The sequence below is a fragment of the Protopterus annectens genome, chromosome 3.part1, assembly GCF_019279795.1.
Source record: "Protopterus annectens isolate FY-2018-M chromosome 3.part1, PAN1.0, whole genome shotgun sequence".
NCBI lineage: Eukaryota > Metazoa > Chordata > Ceratodontiformes > Protopteridae > Protopterus > Protopterus annectens.
In genome coordinates this window covers 325,857,354-325,876,757 of record NC_056732.1, presented here as the reverse complement: position 1 = coordinate 325,876,757, position 19,404 = coordinate 325,857,354, and the positions used below count along the sequence as shown (strand labels likewise).

The 19,404-nt window shown below is 36.9% G+C and overlaps 1 protein-coding gene across 2 annotated transcripts in view; it reads left to right on the top strand.

Moving 5' to 3' along the window:
* The window catches only part of LOC122798097 (G protein-activated inward rectifier potassium channel 4-like), a 512,634-nt gene that overhangs the window by 94,493 nt on the left and 398,737 nt on the right, over positions 1 to 19,404 (top strand). The window lies entirely within an intron of this gene.

Here is a 19,404-nt window from a genome sequence, read left to right as displayed (position 1 = left end):
ACAGGACATCTTACTGTGAGGCGACAACGCTACCGCAGCACTACCACTGCAGTATTATGGAGTTTAAAAAAAATTTGGTAAAAATATTCAACTTTCAGCTATTACTTATAGCTGGGGACTGGAACTTAATTTGCATCAGTGATGATGTATCTGGGGGGACCTAGAAGGGAAAATATAACAAAGGTGGTAGCTTTCTGAAAAGGTTATAAAAAGAATTGGTATGGAATATATAAATTCAGTAGTAGTGTTGCTCATCTCTCTCTCTCTCTCTCTCTGTCTGTCGCTCACATAGATGACAAGCAGGTGGGGTATTTCCTTTAGATGCTTTAATACATAGAAACATATCAGGATGGATAGCAGCATCCTAAAATACAAATGAACTGGCTAACAGACAGACCTTACATATATACATGCTTACATCTCAACAGCTTACTACAAAATAGCAGTCACGTGCTCAGTATTTATACACTTGTGCAAGCCCTTGCATAGCTTCTTAAAGACACACACACACACACACACACACACACACACACACACACACACACACACACACACACACACACACACACACACACACACTCACACACATTGATCTACATCCTTCCTCTTAAAAAGATTGTCCTTTGTAAAAATAATATCAGAGTTAGATGTACGTTACTATATACATTAGAAACAAAACACAATGTTCATGTCCAAGTTGCTTCATATGTGTTACAGAGTTTAGAGATGTGACCATATCTCGTAACATAATGATCTGGACCAAATTTAGCAACAGGGACAGTCTGAGGAGAAAAGCTTGTATCAGGAACTTCTGAATTTGTCACAGGAATGGGAATGTCCTCTGGAACTGACACTGGTCTCAAATCTTTCCAATTTCACCTAAAGACTGCTCCTTGTGATTCCACAATGTATGATCTGGGCTTTGGGCAAATATTCTTCACGACACTTATCCGATCATAACCTCTGGATGTTTGCATCCTTACCACTTCTCCTTCTCGTAATGGATTGAGCAGTTTGCTGGTTTTATTGTAGTAGAACTTCTGGGTTAGGCATTTCTTCAACAGATTGGCTTTCACTGAACTGTTGTTCCTGGCACATGGAACCAACAATTGACTACTGATTAGTAATGTGGTTCTGGTTTGTCTCAACAGAAGTCTCTGAGCAAGTGAACCAAGATGTTTATCATGAGGAACATTTCTGAGATTCAAGAGATTCAGAAAAACATCACTATTATCTCATTCTGACTTCTCAATTAACTGTTTTGCACTTTGAACTGCATATTCTGCCAAACCATTTGACTGCGGGTACTCAGGGCTACTTGTGACATAAGTAAAGCCCCATTCTTCAGTAAATCATTTGAACTGTTGGCTTGTAAACTGCATGCCATTTTCAGAAATAACTTTGTGCAGACTACCATGTACTGCAAAATGATGGTTCATCTTAGTAATGACAGTACTAGATGCTAGATTGGGAAGTAGGTCAATCTCGAACCAGCTGGAGTAAGAGTTTACTAACATCAAATAATGTTGACCATTTCACTCGGATATGTGTGTGGCTACTGTTGACCAAGGTAGTTCTGGAATCTGGTTTAGCTGAAGTGGTTCCTTCTGTTAATGTGGTATTGTACTATTACATACTGAACAAGATGAAAGTGCTCTCTCAATGTTTTGTGACATAGAAGGCCAAAATACTAGTCCTTTCGCCCTTTTTTTGGTAGAGTCAGTTACTGGGTGACCATGATGCAAGACAGTAATGCACTCTGGTTGCAAAGATTTTGGAAAAAATACTTTAGGACCTTTCATAATGATACCTTTGTCGGACAAAATCTCACCTCTATTTGGAAAATAAGATTGTACTTCTTGAGGTGAACTAGATTGCTTTGATGGCCATCCTTGATTGATAAAGTGGTTTAGCCTTTGTAAGACTGGATCTGTGGCTGTATGATCTCTCAACTTATCAAGACATGTGGAAGAAAAAATTCTCACTTCCATGACTTCAAAATCAAGGTTCTCAGTCTCATGCTATTCTGTGGTGTTGATGGGCAATCTGGATAATGTATCAGCAAGATAAAAAAGTCTGCCTTTCTTGTAGACAAGATTAAAATTATACTTTTTCAATCTCAACATCATGAGTTGCAGTCTGGCAGGAACTGAATGCATAGGTTTCTCAAACAGTGACTAGAGGTTGGTGGTCTGTTTTGATCTGGATAGGTCTACCATAGACATAATTGTGGAACTTTGAATACGCAAACACAATTGTCAAAAGCTCTTTCTCAATCTGGGCATACTGCATCTCAGTTTGGATAAGAGTTCTCAATGCATAGGCAACAGGTTGATCCTCTTGTAGAATGACTGCATCAAGACCAAATTCCGAAGTATCACAGGAAAGAGTAACTGGCTTGTGAACATCATTGTATATGAGAGTTGGTGGACTAGCAATTCTCTGTTTCAGGACATCAAATGCTATCTGGTGTTGGTCTAGCCAAGACCAGGATATATCTTTATGTGTAAGATCTCTGAGTGGTGCTGATAGTTGGTGTCTCAAGTCTGGTATGAACTTGCCTAGATAGATAACCATGCCAAGAAAACGTTGCAGGGCTTGAACATTGTCTGGAGCTGGCATCTCAAGAATGGCTGCTTGCTTAGAAGGGTCTGGTCATAAGCCTGAACTGGTAAATAAATGACCAACATAAGTAACTTATTGTAGCCTGAACTTGCATTTCTGAGGATTAAGCTTAAGATTCACTTGACATATCCTTTCCACAAATTTTCTGAGGTTTCTGTCATACTCCGTTTCACCATTACCGCCTACCAGTATGTTGTCTAGTATAATAGCACAAGAATACCCAGAAAAAGTTTGCTTCATTGCACACTGAAAGACTTCACTCGCAGAATTTATCCCAAATGGCATACTCAAAAATCTGTACCTACCAAATGGAGTACTAAAAGTAATGAGCAATGATGATTTCTTGTCAAACTGAATTTGCCAAAATGAACTCTTTGCATCTAAGACAGAAAACACAGTGGCATTTGGAATCAATGCTGCAACTTCTTCAACTGTGAGTATTGGATGATGGGGTCTTTTTAACGCCTTGTTCAAATCTTATGGATCAATATGTATTCTGATGTCATCTGAGCTTTTCTTATGAGCTACCACCATGGAAGATACCCATTAAGTTGAAGTTTCAACTGGACAAATCACACCTTGTTACACCATTTTATCTAGCTTGACTTTGACTCTGTCCTGCATGGTTATTGGAACTTTACATACTGGTCTAATAACTGGACTGACCTCTGGGTCTAACTTCATGGAGTACACAACTGGAAGTTTGCCTAATTTGTCTTCGAAAAGATCAGCATAGGTGAAAAAAATGTACTGTGTGAAATTAGAGTAGTGGTCTTTTAGCTAACTTGGTGGACTTCCTTATTAAATGAAAGAAGTCACATTTTCAAACTATCTCTGAGCCCTAATAATGACTGGACATGCCTCTTGACCACATAAACTAGCAAGTCGTAGCTTCTTCAATCAGAGTAACATGAAAGCACTACTGAGCCTTTGGTTTGAATTTCTTTGCTTCCATAAGCAAAATGCTTTGCACACTTTGCCAAATCAAGCCTTTCACCTTCACACAATAGCAAATGTTTCTGATGACATAACATTGCACTTGGAACCTGTATCAACTTTGAGCTCTGTGGGTTTGCCATTTATCCAGAGAGTACAAAATACCTCATTATTTGCCTTTAAATCTACTGTATTGACCATTTCATGAAGCACTGACACACCATCAACATAAAGAGTAGGGTTACAGTTTTCTGATTGATCAACTCTCTTCTTAAAATGTCCCCTTATAATAATAGAATGTGGACCTTTTGATTTACAAAACCTTTTGAAATTATTCCACTTATTGCATTGCTGACCAAAAGCTAAACATTTCTCCTTTTTAGAGTCATTTCTTCCACCACAATTACAACAGTTGGCAATGAAACAAGGTTGGGGCCCATGCTTTGAGTTTGCTAACTCACTCTTATGCTTCACTAAGACTGTGCGAACTCTGAAATTTGCTGGAAAGCTCTGGGGTTTATCAGTGAGTATTGCAGGGGCTACAGTTGCTGCCATGTGTTGGGCCTGTTTATTTTAATTATGTGCTGCATACTATCAACATGAGCTTTTTCACTGTGACTTCTCGAGGTGTTCTCATTTGTAAGCATATTTGTTTGCTTTTCTGTGAGCTTGTGTATCTGACAAATCTCAATGACCTTATTCAAAGTTAAATCACTGTCATGAAGCAAAATCTTTCTCACAGCATAATCTTTAATACCACACACAAGTCTGTCCTTTATCATCTCATCCCTTAAATCACCAAATCTGCACATTTTAGCTTTGTTTCTCAGGTCAGTTATATATGCTACAAAAGTTTCACCAGGCTTTTGATTCCTTGTGTAAAATAAGTGCCTTTCCATTGTAATACTTCTCTGGGGGTTACACATTTCTCTAAATTTATGTTTTAAGCACTATGGCTCCTCACTTGACTCAGCCTTAACAACAATATGACAGTTTTCCCCCCTCTCCTTTATAGATAGCAGGTGCATACACAAATGAACGTTCCCTTACTATGGCTTATGACCCAGCTAAATTAAGTAGAATGAATGCCTTTATACGGTCATCTTTATCAGAAAATGCAGCCTATATGAAAATGTCATACTCTTGCTCAAATACTCTCCAGTTCTCAGCATTATTACTGTCAAACACAAGTATACTGGGTTTTCAAAATCCATCTGCCATGCCCACAAAGTATGCACAAATACACTGAAAATAATTATGTATGAACAGTCTGTTCCATGAGCTTGTAATGACATTCAATGCACAATAAACTCTTCGAAATATGTACTTTGTGAAATATGCTCTGCAGTGGCTGCATTCTGTGAAATAACTTTACTGTAACACTGCACAAACATGCGAACACTTTATACACTTCTGATAATGCAGATATCTTTGCTTAATATGAAAAATATATGCTTTGTGAAAATGTAGTCATTTCCCCTTATTTTGTTTTATGCAATTCAGACTTTATTTCAAACATTTTCTGTAGTAATTTTAATATTTTTATCAATATCATACATATCAGTTTATGTAAATATCATTTAGAACATTTTATATGCCTCGTTTCATATTTTACAAAAAATAAATAGTACTGAGCAAGTTTTAATATCTGAAATTCATTTCTGACCTGTTTTGTGAAGTTTGCACAATATAGGTATGACTCACTCCTGTATATTTCACCCAGCTTCAAGAAAGTACCTTAAGTCATTTTAGCCATGCCGTCTCTAACATTACACCCTTTAGACATCCCACTTCTGACACCATATTCCTTGTCTCTCTCTCTCTCTCTCACATAGATGATAAGCAGGTGGGGTATTTTGCTTAGATGCTTTAATACATAGAAACACATCAGGATGGATGGCAGCATCATAAAATACAAACTGGCTAACAGACAGACCTTATATTCATACATGCTTACATCTCAATGGCTTACTACAAAATGACAGTATAGCTTGCACGTACTCAGTATTTATACACTTGTGCACGCCCTTGGATAGCTTCGTAAAGGTACAGACACACATTAATCTACAAGAAGGAACTCAGAGAGAATTTATATTTCATTTCCCAAGATACCATAACTCATCTAGACTAGACAATAATTATATTTTGCAGGAACATGTGCATTTAATTAAAAAACTTCAGTACACATCTAATAACTATTTCAGATCATGCACCAGTAACAACAAAGATAAAAATGCAGGGTAATGAAGTAAAAATGAGATACTGGCACTTCACCACCTACATGTTAAAAGACAGGAAATTAAGGAATGTGTAGTGGAAATTATTTCAGACTTATTAGGGAAGATATACATTTCTTCAGAAGGTATAACTAGTGAGTGGGATAAAGTGAAAGTAGACTTTAAAAATAGGGTAGAAATAGAATAAAAAGTAATATAGTTAAGAAGTAGCAAAAAATTATTTAGAAGGGCTGACAAAGGTTAAACCATTACAGAATAAGGGGAATCCCTCAAAACAAGAAGAGACACAACTGCAGAGTACTAAAGAGAAAATAAGGGACTATCCATATAGTATACATACATTTAGAAAGATTGCTGATCGGCAACTGTATTTGATAATAACTCCATAATACAAAAACTTTTAGCACAACAAAGTAGACAACAGAAAGTACAAAGGGTTGTTGCCAAACTCAAGGAGCCTATAACAAGAACAATAACCAGAGATACTGTAGAGGTATTTGAGATATTTGAGATTTTTTTTTTAATTTGTATATAGCAGAGAAATTTGGAAATCAAGAAAAAGCACAAATGGAAATATTTATGGAAGGCTTAAGTATGCCAAAGTTAGAGGTAGATGAGGCTCAACAAATAACAGTTAAGACAGGAGGAGATGATGAGATAAAAATGGTAACCTGTAATCAAGCTGCAGGAAAGTCCCCAGGAATAGATGGTATTCCTGTGCAAGTTCAGAAGCTGGGGAGGAAGGAAAGTGATACATATATGAAAAGGCTTTGTTTAACAGTATTTTAAAAGGAGGGGGAAATACCATCATCCTGGAAGATAGATGTGGTGGGTGTAATAACTAAAGACAGTAAAGACCTATCAGATCCAACTTCATATAGACTGATTTCAATTTTATACCATGATTATAAAGTGTTTATATCCATAATAGGTAAAAGAATGGCAAAAACATAGACAATGCTGCTGATAGATATGGATCAACCTGGTTTTGTGGATGGGCAGACATTTGACAACATTAACAGAACAATGATGGTCCATAGGGAAGCAGAATGTAAGAAAAGACTGCTGTTGGTGGGTCTTGATTCAAAGAAAGGATTTGACAGAGTAAACTGGGAATTTATGAGTGGGGCAATGGAAGAATTTGTATTACCTGATACATACATAAGGTTAATTAGGAGGATATATGAGGCTTCAGAGGCAAACATTAAAATGGGAGGGCTCCTCTCTGATAAGTTGTGTATGAATAGAGGAACCAGGCAGGGGTGTCCTCTTTCTCCATTGTTATTTGGGTTATATTTAGAGCCACTGGCAAAGAAAATAAGAGACTCATAAATTCAAAGATATAATAGGTATGGCAATCAAGAAAATTGATTTTATTTGTAGATGATATTATTTTTTTTTACCTGACAAAACTAGAAAAGGAAATATCAGTGTTGTGGAACATTCAGAGATGGTTTCAAGTCTTTTCAGGATATATAATTAATGAAGATAAAACAAAGGCTTTAGCTGTAAACTAGGTACCCACACATGCAGTTGTTCATCAATACCCATTTGGGGGCATAACAAAATGAAGTATTCAGGAGTATGGGTTATAAAGGATTCTGTTATGGCAGCTAAGGATATGTTGAAATAGACTAAACAAAATATAATCTAAAAACTGAAAAACTAGAAACTCTTATTTACAGATGTGGATATCAATAAGCAGTGAACATGTTCTAGTTCCTTTAGTTTTATACACAGGTCACATATATTTTTATCAACCAGATGACAAGTTGTGCATAGTAATTAATAAAGAGTTGAAGAATATTATAGCATCTGGAGGGGAAGAGGGCAAGGGTCAAGTCAGATGAGCTGATTATTCCAATGGAGCAGGTTGGCTTAGGATTAAGTGATTTGAAGGAATATTTTAGAGCTACTCAGTTAAGACTCATATACATAACACAAGTAGAAGGGGATGATGAGGAAGTGGGGTGGGAGGGATTCAAGAAATAAAGAGAGAGTCAGATTTTAGATGCAGATTCTTAAGGAGAATAACAACAGCAGCTATACAGAACATTACATTCATAAAGTAGCAGAAAATAAAAAAAAGTAAAAACTAAAACAATAAAAAGTAGCAGAAAATATGCCAAGAACTAAGTCAACATGAGAACAGAGAAATGAGATTCTGCTGGTAGGGATGACTGTGATTAGGGTTACAGAGAACAGGAAAGAGGGATCTGGAATTTACTGGAGAAACTGGCAAAGGAACCAAGATATTTGAAGCAAATAACTAGACAGGGAAAGGTAATAGAATGGAAAGATTCCAAGAAGACTTTTGAACTGCAGGCTAGAGACTGCCTTCCCTATCAAGGACTGATATGAGTATCGACAGAAAAGGATAAGGGAATCCTAAGTGAAAGACCTGCTCTGGTAGAATTTTTGGTTGAATCTAGAACAAAAGTTGCTCTTTAAAAAAGGGATAATTAGTAGGGCATATAAAATATTATAGCAATAACCCACGCCTGGGTGTGGGTAATGCTGGATTTACCCACGGTTGGTGTGGTTTGGTCACGAGGGTGAAGCCCAAGTGGCCAAACAAAGCCAAACGTGGGTAAATCCAGCATTACCCACCAGAAGTGAGTTATTAATATCTAATGACATTATTTAAGAAAAAATATAATTACTTTTCTTAAATAATGGCATTGTATAATGCCTCCTTGCTGCCCTTCCACAGCTGTCTGGTATTCTGCAACAGTTCTGATGTACTGCACATGCTTACGCAGTACATCAGAGCTGTGGGCAAAAGCAAAAGCAACAGAGAAAGCAAGATCTCCGTTGCTTTTTAAAAACTGTTTCGCTATGTTAAATGAGTTTAACATAGCGAGACAGCTTTAAAAAAAGCAACAGAGAATATCCGTTGCTTTTTTAAAGTTGTCTCGCTATGTTAAACCCATTTAACATAGCGAGACAGTTTTGAAAAAAGCAACGGAGAAAGCAAGATCTCTGTTGCTTTTTAAAAACTGTTTCGCTATGTTAAATGAGTTTAACATAGCGAGACAGCTTTAAAAAAAGCAACAGAGAATATCCGTTGCTTTTTTTAAAGCTGTCTTGCTGTGTTAAACTCATTTAACATAGCGGGACAGTGTGGCAACGGAGATCTTGCATTCTCGACATGCGACCGGACCTTTTTCCATTACTATAACTCTGATTTACAACGTGCACGCTGACCAATCAGCGTGCACATTTTTGAATATTAATGGGGGGGTCATTGTATAATGCACAATAACTACTATAGGAATCAATCAGAGGAGGTTAGAAAAGATTGGGAAGAGAGACTGGATAAATATCACAAGGTAACAATGGGATGACGTATTTGTTTGTGTCTTTTGGCTTTTCCCGGTTAGGGGTCGCCACAGTGGAACTCCGGTCCGCTAATGATTGGTAGTGGATTTTTACATACCGAGTTGCCAGCCCTGATGCACAACCTTCAATGAAGGCATGCCCCATTTACGTATGCCTCCATACAGTAGACGCTCTAGCTGAGAATCGAACGGGACAATGTCTTGCTATGAAGTGACAACGCTACCGCAGCACCACCACCGCAGTGTATGGCTCCCAAATCTGCAACAAAGTCTAGAAGATTTAGGATTTTTGCTTGGAAATGTTTGCATAGGTATTTGTATACCCCAAGCAGACTTGAAAAATGTCCTCAAGTAGATTGCAATTGTTGGAGGTGTGATGTGGCAGAAATATGTAACTGGGAACATATGTTTTGGTTGTTTATTGAGTTAGCAGACTTTAAAAGCCCCTACAGAGAACTCTGTCAGAAATATTGGGTGAGCAAATGGGTGGGATTAAAGAAATGATTTTATGAGTTGGGATACAAGACTCGAATTGTCTAGACATTGTAAGGCTTTGTTAAGTTTAATTCTGGTGGCTGCCAAAAAAGCAATTACTACAAAATGGAAACCAAAGTCCAAACCAACTCTATCTGAAGTAGTGACTATTGTAACATAGATAAAATTACCAGAGATGGGATCTTTCAAAAAGGCTAGGAGCACATTACATAGATAAAATGGAAATAATGGTAAAAATCATGCAGGATAATGTTTATAATGTTTTAGAGGAGGAGTGGGATTAAGGAAATGTAGGAATTCAGCAATTTATGTAATGTTGGACTGATAATTGTACAGAAAGATATATGTGATGTATAATGTTTGTAACTGGAAATATGTTAACATTGTTTGTTTTCTTTTATATAAATATATGTTTGCCTATGTCAGAAGTGATAATTCAGTAAAGGTGTTAAAAAACAGTACCTTCACTTTCTGTGTCATCCAAAGGATGCCTTGAAGAATTTTCCTATATTTTTATTTCTTGATGAATAAAGATTCTGTATACAGCCCTGGTGTTGTCATTTACAGTTTCTAGTTTGATCCATAGTGACTTCTTTACATCTTTTTGGCTTACTTATTAATTTGCTTTGATATATTTTGTTATATGGATTAGTACACACACCTTATTTTTCTTTTATCCTTTTTCTCTTTCTGTAAATTGTCCACCCCAATATGTCTACATTCCAGAGGTGGTTTTCCCTGTACTATCTTTTTTCTTAATGTGACAATGTGAGGAAACTGTTTTACCTCACAAGCTAAATGATCAGGTGACTTTTTGATTAGCTCTTGGTAAATGGCACTCATTGCCTTCCATTTTTTTTTTATTTTGTCTTAGCTTTTTGCTTCATCTACATCACTTGTGTGTCGGCCATTTTCCTATATACCAAGGACTTCATACTGTTCTTACTGGTAGAGTTTATGTCACTGACTAATCTGATATTTTGAATGGAGAGGCAGAAGTTTACTGGTTTTCTGAACCATTTTCAATAGATAGTATTAAATTATTGATGATAAAATACTTAAAGCCATTACTTTAGGTGCCTTGTTCCTGTTCTAGGCTGTTGCAGACCATTGCAGTAATACAAGTCCATACCCTTCAGGTGGATTTACAATCTCTGCTGAAGCCAACACCATGAATTCTTCTGCATATATTCAGTCATAATGATGTTTTGTACAGTAGCTTGGATACATCTATTTTAGCAACATAGTTGTCAGCAAAATGGGATTCAACTGAGAGATATAATCAAATCCTTCTGAAATTTAAAACAGTCAGTGTTTTTACTGAGGTCACAGAACTGTGGATATAAAAAAGTTTCTTTTTACTCCCAAGATTGTAATTTCTTGAGGTTAGTGTATTTAGAGATGTAGGGCTGCAGAGGGACATTCCACCCCTGCCCAAAACACAAAAATACTTTTTAATTTACTGTAACAGTAATTTTTTTTTCAGTTGTCAACCAGTTTTCTTATTTTATTTTTAAAGTTCACGTTAATATACGTCATTAATTTACTATGGTTCCACCCTGTTCTTACCCATACTATGGAGAGGTGGCACATCAGAGAACGTTTCAGTGCATGCTGCCCATGTTAGACCTCTCAGCAGTTTTGCAAGCTCCATTTGATCTGCTGCTATTTTCTAAATCTGACCACTTGTCTCCATGTAAGCAGAAACCTTCAGCGTTCATGTCTATGTATATGCTCTCATAAGGGTCACTCCATCTCCTTTCACCCTGGGGCTCAATGTAGATATCTGGGCTGTTTCTTTCATTCTGTATTTCTGCCTTATTAGCAATGGAATTCCTCATAAAAAACTTGTTTTCTTCTCTTCTGCGTTTCTATAAAACTTTCTTCTGGGTCTCCTCTATGCATGTTCACCCATCTTCCTTAGTCTCTGGTGTTGATGACTCTATAGATAACCTCACTGATGCTAGGATAGCAACAAATATGTAGGGAAATATATATGGAGAGGTACACCTTTGTTTCACCACCATGACCATCCTGGAGTCCAATGTTTCCTCAGTTATTTACATTTCTGAAACATCTAGGGTAACCGAATTGCCCTTTGTGGTCCCCGGGTGGGATAGAAGGTTTCTCAAATTTTGGTTAGCTCTGTTCTTCCTAACTCGGCTCAGAGACACACTTGCAGATAGCATAATACCATGTGTTCCATAATTTCTGTTTGAAGGTTTTTGATTAACTCTTACTGGACTGTAACTGCTCTTGTGCTTTCTTATTGCTGGATGCTGGTTTACTGCCTTCTATTTACTTTTAGAATTAGATGTAGTTAGACTTACTTATTTAAACATTCTACTAGTCCCTTGCCATTTAGATGTTACCTCTATGTAAAGATAAAGAGTAAAACCCACTCCAGCAAACTTCGAACTTCTTTGCTTTAAAAAAATCTCTTGGTGCTGCCACGAAGCTCCTGTTATCCTCTCAAAGTCTATAAAAATAGAACTGCTTAGGAAGGGAAAACAGGTAGGATGAAATGTGTATTATCTGGCGTATATATATATATATATATATATATATATATATATATATATATGAATAGATATAGATATACATATAAACCAAAGGGTAAAAAGGTCAGACAGACAAGCCATTCAGTGAAAACTGCAAGAAAAACCCAGCCAAGCTAGAGTTTTCACTGTGTGATATCTTAAACCTCCTGTAGTTGAGGGCCATAGGACATTTGCAGATGACCCCTTAAGAACATCAAGTGGCTTCTGGATGTCCATGTCTTTTTACTTTTTAAGTCTTTATAGTTACATTCAGGCCAATAAAGCTAAACTCACATTACCTGTGGACATGCATGCTTTGGCCTTTGTATTGACCTTGTCAACACAGCATAAGTGGATAGTTTGGCTATACTTCAAAAACACGGGGTCTTAAAACCTAGCTGATGCCCCTAAGGATTAATGTGCCTGCAAAATATCTCAACTAGCATCCAAACCAAAGGGTAAAAAGATAACACAGACAAACCATTCAGTAAATACTGCAAGAAAAACACAGCCACCCAAGCTGAGTTTTCAGTGTGTGTGCGTGTGTGTGTGTGTGTGTGTGTGTGTGTGTGTGTGTGTGTGTGTGTGTGTGTGTGTGTGTGTGTGTGTGCGCGCGCTCATGCGTGTGCGTGTGTGTGTGTGTGTTTACTATAGTGCTGAACAAATCCGGACACGTTTCTATAATAATGCCCTTATGTGCTGCAAGTTTCTTTAAAACAATGACTTTCTCTATTAAAGCTCAAGCACATAAAGCTCCTTCTGATAAAGTGCACTCATAAACAACAAATAGAACTAAAACACCTTTTATACTTATATAGGGTGAGAAGGAAAAATAATAATTTGGGAAACTACTGTTCTGGCTACTGTAATTGAAATAGTGTTTTATAACAACAAAGTTTTATAATGACTTTTGCCTCCAAGCATAGTTAAGCAGATTTAGTAATTTCCCCATATTTATTAAACACACTAATCTTTTACCTAATGCATAAGTCAATAATTACTACAGATCCTTATATTCTCCTGTAAAAAGGGTCACTTTGGGAGGACACTTCTTGGCCTACAGCAGCAAAATTTTTGACATCACTGACCAAAACAGACACAAAGACTTCAAACCTCAAAGATTCACATCTCTGTTCATTAACTCCAGCCACCAAGAAACATTGGTGTTATTCTATTTCTGTTCAGCAGCAGTAATTCAGTTGTTTTTAACCTACACAAAATATAATTTTGGAAAATGTTTTAACAGTCTGCCACTTTTCATCTGCTCAACTAATTTATGGTGCCAGACACTCTTCTCTTACCACATTCCTCAAATTCTTCCACAGTGATTTCTTAAGTCCTCAGTGTAACTTTCATGTATTCACTTGTTTGCCTTCATGTGAAATGTAGCCAAATACTTCACTATGCATACCTCCTTCCACCTTCCTTACTGCTCTTCAGCAGTCTGCTTATGCTCTACATTTTCCTCATTGTCTGTTTCAATTAATTTGCCCTTTGGGCTTCTGTTCTGTCTCATATAGGTAGAACATTTTCACTGTCATCTGTGGGCAGAGTACTTTCACTATCCTCAGACTGTGTGCATCTGCGACCTGCAGATCATTAGTATTTATCGAATATTTTCATTTACCTACCCCCACACTGACTCCACACCTCAAAGAGAGATTGACAGTTTGCACTTTCCTCTTTATGCCCTCCATGAAATCTCCATTATGTTCACATGTGCGTATATCTGTGTCACCTTCTACCTCTGCCCAACAACACCTGCATTGAGGACATCACTCCAATGTTGGTCTCTTAAAATATTTCCCACTTGTATCCATACAGCTGAGATGACATTTGTAATCTGCCTTAAATTTTCTGACACCACTTAAAACATCAGAATGAGGAGGCTATATCCTCATCTCTGCATACCTTAGCTCAGGTGCTCCCTTTAAATGCAGTGATGGCTTACCTCCTAATACCACTTCAACCAAAATGTAAGAGCATGTACTGTAGTTCAAAAAACACTGAGAATAGGCTGATGTTGGTGGATGTGAGACAAGATAATTAAAGTGGGCCAAGGCCGTTAATGTAAAATGTCTGGATAGGTGGTGTCCTACATAGAAGAGTATGCCACAGCTTCTGTCACCTTTGAAAAATCTTCATCTTCTTCAATACATCATCTCCTCAACAGCGGACAGCGTATACAGACCCAGATGTTTGGGTAGATCCTGATAAAAGAGTACCTTTATTACTAAATATACTAGGTCAGTTGATTTAACTGAAACAGATATTTGAAATGCGCTGGCTTGTTTTGACAATTGAAGATGGCATATGAAAAATGTGGAAGAAATTTCAAGCATTATATATAGGTGTTTAGGAAACAGTAAATAATGTAGAGAAGGCTGGATGATTGATCATGTCTCTTAAATGTGGATATTGTACTAGCTGCCATTATATAGCTAATAACATGAGGAGGCTTTTGTCATCTTAATACAGACAGGAAATACTGTTTTAATATTTTTTGTACTCTTGTCAGTACAACATTAGTATGTTTGGCTAGTTAAACAAACTGAGAACCAACGCAAATACAAAACTAATCTCATTTTGTTGAATAAAGTGGATCTTGTGGACATGCTGCTGTTTTGGTGGGCTCTGTTTTAGTTTTGTATTTATGTTTGGCTAGTTGGGCAGCCATGGTGGTGCAGCAGTTAGCATTGCTGCCTCACAGCAAGAGGTTCTCCGGTTCAATTCTCGGCTGGGGTGCTTTCTGTGCGGAGTCTGCATGTCCTCCCTGTGGTCGTGTGGGTTTCCTCTGGGTGCTCTGGTTTCCTCCCACATCCCAAAGACATGCTGTAGGTGGATTGGACACTCTAAATTGGCCCTAAGCATGAGTGTGTGCATGTGTGTGCTTTCTGTGGAAGGCTGGGCGCCAGGCTGGCAACTCGACACCATAAAACTCCACTGCCAATCATGAGCGGACAGGTGATCTGCTGTGGCGACCCCTAACCGGGAAAAGCTGAAAGAAGAAGAAGAAGATTTATGTTTGGCTATTTGTCAGTGTGGGGCATATTATATAGGAAAAACTGAGAGGTCATTTAGAAGAAGGCTTTAGGAGGAGTATAAAGATGTCAAGAAGAAGGATTACATCAATGCACCATGCAAGCATATTTCTACATTGTGGGATTGATCATTTTTAAAACTTTTTGGTTTAGAAACAAGAAATAAAAATAATTTTGTTGGAGATGTGCACAGTCATTTGCTGCATTTGGAAGCTAAGTAAAAATATATTGACAACACATGTCCTTATGGAAATAAATGATCATATTTCACTAATGCCTTTTAAAGAATTGCCAGATGCATAGTTTTAATCATTAAGACAGACCAATCAAAATATCATTGTTTCATTATGTGATCATTTAGTAATGAGTATTTAGTATATGATTATAAAATATATTTATACCCCTTATTTAATATTTTTTTGTCTGCAAAATGTGCATTATTTTTATTTTTACTGTGAATTTTAATACATGCTTTGGAACTATTTCAACATTCTGGGCCCTGATTCAGTTTTTTATCTTCAACTGATATTTGCGTTGTTACCATAAAGGGCATGGATGTGTTCCTCTAAATGGTGCAACTAAAACAATATAAAACAGAACATTTCCAGCTTTAATATGCTTATTCATAAAGGAATCTGTGGAGGTAGGTTTTATTTTTAATCTGGCATTTCTAGAAGAATTAATACACTGTAAACCTGTTAGTATTATACGAGTTTTATAATTTTCCCTTCACAAAAATAAAAATAAAGTAATTAAAACAAAATAAAATGAGAATACTGGTCAGTAAATGATTTAAGACATAAGTGAAAAGCATACTTTATGTTAAAGGGAACTGAATGGTTTGTCAGGATGATCAGTTGGGAAATCTTTCAGGAAAGATTCTAACAGATAGGTTCCTGTGGTCAGTTTATGTACAGAAGCTTTATGTTACTGTGCTTGTATTGTGTTTACACAGTCACGTGAGTCCCTCAGTAACCTAACAATTGCTATTAATCTGCAGAACTTCCTGTTTTAGAAGGTGAAGGATATTACTGACTAAATAATAAGATTTAACACATTTGGATTTGGTGCAGGCCTCTTAGTTTAGTGCAACCTACCTTATAGGCAAAAGATATTATAAAAGTAGTGTCATGCTTCCCAACACCAGATGAGAACAAGCTGACTACATTTCATTTTAGAGATAATCTGAGAAAAAAAGATCATTGTCACTCGTTAAAGAATTCACAACTTCAGTAACAGTTCATGACATTATATACACTGAGTACACATTCTAAAACAGAGATGACTAGATAACATACCCTGGGCAACATTTTATTTGTCCTTTATCTAAGAATTAGATTTACTGTTCAGAGATAAAGAAGGCGGTGCTAGTTCAGCCTGGGTTAGTTCACGAGCAGAGCCAAGTCTTATTTAGGTGGTCTTTAAGTAGGTGCTTGAAGTTGGAAAAGTTAGAGGTAGATTTAATTTGCAGAGGGATAGCATTCCATGTTTTAGTGACTGAGTATGTACAGAGACATTTGCTAGAGGATTTGTGGGGTTTGTATATGCTGAGATGATGTTTTTCATTAGATTAAAGTAGTCTATTAGGGTGGCAGGAATGGTGAATAGGAGTAAAAGCAGGCTTTGTGAATAATGCTGTAAGTAGAGATACCCTGTATGTAATGTAAGTAGTGGGGCAATTTGGGGCAATTCAGTGCCTTAACGGCAAGTACAGTGGTGTATGTGGTATTGTTGTTGACACATTTTGTAACCTTATGATAGCATGCCTACAGCTTATTTTGAACTGTAGCCTGAAGACTGGTTAGGATGAGTGTACTGTATCAGTGAGATAGGAGAAGGTAGATGGTGGCAAAGTTGGTTTTGGTGGTATGGATTAATCAGATTTTTATACTGTAGAATATTTCTGTTTGTAACTGATCTTTTTTTATAGCAGATCAGATTTAAGATTTTCGTCTATAATCACTTAAAGAAGTTTAATATGGGAGACTACTTCAATTTCAGTTTTGTTTAGTGAAAAGATTTCAAAATTCACTTTGTGATTTGGAATAAAACAGCAGTAACTTTGTTTTTTATGGCTGAGTAGTAGTTGTGTATCTCAACTGAAGAAAAATCTTGTTGTGTAATATAAAGGAATTGAGGCAAATTGTTAGTTGCACATATAAGTGTGGAATTAGCATACTATATAAGAGAGGCTGGGCCTGCAGAGGTATAGAGGTCATTGATAAAGATATTAAAAAGAAGGGGACCAACAATAGCACCTTGGGGTATGCCAGTGAATACATGCTGGTAAGGAAAGACAGTCTTCTGCCATTTTACAGACCGGGGCTTCTCAGTTAAATAGCTATTGAACCACTCTAACAAACAGGGGGATAGTCCAAGTTGAGACATTTTGCACATGAGTTTGTGATGAGGAACTGTTTGACTGTGTTCTTGTATTTGTTCATAGTGTCAGTGAATGATGGTAGGGCAGTAATTGCACTGTGTACTGGGCAGAAACCATGTTGGGTGCATGTTAAGAGACATACTTCTACCAAATAGAGGAGGAGGTGTTTATAATTGCATCTTTCCAGAATTTCTGAGAGAAATGATATTATCACAATAGGCTGGAAGTTGGAGACATTTGCAGAAATGTCCACCTTTATGGAGTGGGATAATATATGATTTTTTTCCATAATGAGGGTATATATGATTCACCTATTGCTCTATTGATAAAAACAGAGACTGGGTATGCTATGATACTGGCAGTTATCTTTAGGTATTCAGGTGGGAGGTTGTCATCTGCAATGGAGCAAGGTTTGAGTTTAAGTAGAAGTTTTTTTTTTTTTATCACTGATGCAGAGACAGGTCCTATGTGGAAGTTGCCAGCAATGTATATAGCGGGTGAATTAGATTCATGTTTGGAAGATGGGGGCAGGAGTAAAGGAAATGTGTGTGTGTGTGTCTGTGTTATTTTTTTGACTTAATTGTTAAACACAGAAATAGTGGGATTGGATGTTACTGTGTGGGGAAGTGGAAGCACTGCATGGGGGTGAAGAGTTTATAGTTAGGGAGGCAATGCTTTCTATGAGTATGTATTGAATAAGATAATTTCTAATGGAGAGGTATTATTAAAAGGGCTGGGCTCCTTATCTGAGCTTAGATGTAATATTTTATATGTATTGATGTCTAGAATCTTTTGGGTTCGTTTTTGTGTTGAATTTGTAAATGGTTGTAATATTGTTTTTATTTTTTTTAATCTGAGTTAACTTGTTTTTTACTCAGACTGTGTAATTCTCTCTTGAGATGTAGGTTGGGAATGTTATGTTTGGGCCATACTTTCCAAGCTTTGCCTCTGTTAGACATTATAGTTTTTTGTCTGGGTAGTGATCCTTGGGGAGTGGTGAATTTTCACACTTGTTTTCCAGAGTGGGATATGGCTATTTAGAGTACTTCAGAATAAGGTATTGAAAGTATTGACCACCTCATTGAATGGGTGAGTGCTTGTGGTGGACCAGTTAAAGGCTTTCAGTGTATGGATGGAGGAGTCCTTATTCAATTTGGAAAGGTTTTCAGATGTTTTAAGTTGGTGAGTGTTAGGTTGGTGGGTGGTATTTTTATGGGTATAGGCTGAGAGGTGGTCAATAAGTGAGTTTGGATAGGTTCTAAAGGTTGTACATTTACTGGGGCCAGAGACTAATACCCGGTATTGCCATGCCAATATACATACATTCTCTGTGAAGCCATTAAAATGTACCATTTGCATGCATATACTCATTTCTAACTTTGGAAGATAACATTATACAGAATAGCCTGGTAATAAAGTGCAGCCAGTAATACTAGTCATCACGTTACAAGACTGCTTGCTTAAAATGTTATGGAGTAAGAAAATATAAGTTATCTGAAATGGTTAGTAGTTTGTACTGGGTTTGGGGTTAGAAGGTCAATAACATTTGCAATACTGTCAGTACATCCAGTGTTACTATGTTGTAAGCAAAATAAGACTGAGGCAATATGCATTCCCCATATAAAGTGGTGATATAGACATTTGTAAAATGTGGTGCATGTAAGAAAAGGGCAGGCGATACATGTTGTTGGGGATGCTGTCCCTTGCACCTCATGATATGATTTTTTTTCCAAAATATTTGACTTCAAATGATAAATTATATTGAGTGATAAATTCTGGACAGGAAGAAAGTTCTGGAGATACAGA